Raw genomic sequence first — 2,307 nt, forward strand, 5'->3', positions numbered from 1 at the left:
AAAAAAAAAAAAAAAAAAAAAAAAAAAAAAAAAATGCAGAGACCTGGGCTCCACTTCTGACAGCACCACCACCATTGCATGAGCAACACATGGTAGAGGTGGCATGCTGCCTGTGTGGTGATGCTCCCACATGCCCTTCACTGACCAGGCACCCACAAGCTCTCCTCCCCGAGCCCGCATGCCATCCTGCCCCCAGGCAGCAGAAGCAGGCAAGCTGGGGCCTGCCACACATGGGGTGGGGGAGGCCATTTCCCAAATCACCTGGCCTGGCTGGAGGCACCAGTGTTACTCCTCGTTCTTAAGAGAGCCACAGAAGCCAACCTCCCTCTCTCTGGAGATGTGAGTGAGGTAGCCTTATGACCAACGTGATGCGGCACACAAAAGTGGGACCACCTGGGTCCCTAAGGGCTGGTTCAGCCACAGAGCAGCCCATCTGGAAGCCTTGGGCTTTCCTTCTCACCCAGGGAAGAAGAGAGATATCTAGCAGCCACCTGTTCATGGTAAGATCCAAAGGTAAGTGTCCAAAGCAAAAAGAATGTGCTAAGGGGGACCCCTCTCATGCCCTAAGTCTCAAATGCTACATGTGCCATCTTAAAAAAAAAAACAAACCAAAGAAACACCATCCACCAACCAGTATCTAAAGCCACTCACCATAAAAGCAGAGGTTCTAGATACTTTAGAATTTTGCCAATTGTTCATTAGGATTTAGAACAAAGAACTAAGAGATTTACAATATGCTGTTAGCAAATGACCATGTCAATTCATCCACCTCTAAGCACCCTGCAAATCGCAATGTACAGAGTAAATATGTCAAAGAAAAACAGTTACCCTCAAGTTTATATAAACTCAATTAAAAAATTTTTAAATCCCGGGCCGGCCCGGTGGCGCACTGCTACAGTGCACCGCTTGGGAAGCGTGGCGGCGCTCCTGCCGAGGGTTCGGATCCCACATACGGACCGGCTGCTCACTGGCTGAGCAAGGTGCGGGAGCAACACCGGGGGTTGCGATCCCGTAGCCGGTCCCGGTCCGGTACGGGCGCGACACTGAGGGTTGCGATCCGTTGCCAGTCACGAAAAAAGACAAAAAGGAAAAAAAAAAACAAAAACAAAAACAAAAAAAATTTTTTTTAAATCCTAACTTTTCTCCTATAAAGTGTTCTCTCTCTTCTTTGATGGTGTCAAATATTATCTGAAGTTCAAATTCTCTGAAGAGGCTTGCTATTTCCTCTTTCTGCAAAAAAAAATCTGTACAGTATTCTCTAATTTGTATTGAGTCTGACCTTTATATAAACACACACGTCCTGCTTTTATTTGACAATATAGACCACTTCAATCTCTAATAGTTTAAACCATTAATACATGATGTGTAAATCAGAAAACGTAAAGCACGGGAAAGTAGCCTGCTTCCCTAGCCGCCTGAGCATCTTCCTGTAATATACACATATTCTTGCACACAGTTCATAAAAATGCTACGCTGCTGGCTTTGTATTCTGCTCAACAGATCAGTTTTTACTATATATTTAAAATTTTTTTTCCTGCTTTTAACAGTATTATAAGTCCAATGTGAAAAATATGGAAATCACAGCAAAGGCTTCTAAGGAGAAACTCGCCATCACTCATGGTCCCTCCCTGCTACTGACCCTGAGCATCGCTTGACCTTTCCAAGGCCCTCTAGCTTCACTTCACGTTCTTTCCCTGGACCTCCCCCCGGGTTCCAAAGTTTGGTCTAAGTCTTGCAGAGCCCAAAGAGAGGAAGCACACAGCCCTACACGGGGCTCCTAGCAATGCCGCAGTAATACAAGGACACGACTTGTGAATCTGAGTCACCCAGAGCGGTTAGCCGGCTTCTACGTGGGATCTGTGACTGGGCGCGCGCACGGGACGAAAGGGGCGATTCCGAAAACCAGTGCAACGGATAAAAGTCGTCACACACTTCACCCCAGAGGATGGTGTCCCCCTTCCAAGCCATCTTCCCAAGGGCAAACTCGTACACAAGAAAGGGGAGCAGTAAGACCACCGTCGTGGGTCGCAACCGTATTTACAGGACAGCGCTGTGGAACAACGCGAAGCCAGGGGCCACTCAGAGGAACGGGGCCCTCACGTCTTGCAGACGACAGGGCCAGAGTGAAGGGACTGGCCGAGGTGCAGTCCCCGCCAAGGCACCTCGCTGCGGGAAGCGACTCGTTCTGGGGAGGGCGGTCTGCAGGTTCCCGCCCACCGGTCAACCGCCCCGTTACGGCGCCAGCCGCTGCCCGGGAACCGACTCCGCACCTCTGGCCGGGAGACGAACGTGCGCTCCAGCAGAGAG

Source organism: Galeopterus variegatus, unplaced genomic scaffold (genome assembly GCF_000696425.1).
Source record: "Galeopterus variegatus unplaced genomic scaffold, G_variegatus-3.0.2 Scaffold6768, whole genome shotgun sequence".
Classification (NCBI taxonomy): domain Eukaryota; kingdom Metazoa; phylum Chordata; class Mammalia; order Dermoptera; family Cynocephalidae; genus Galeopterus; species Galeopterus variegatus.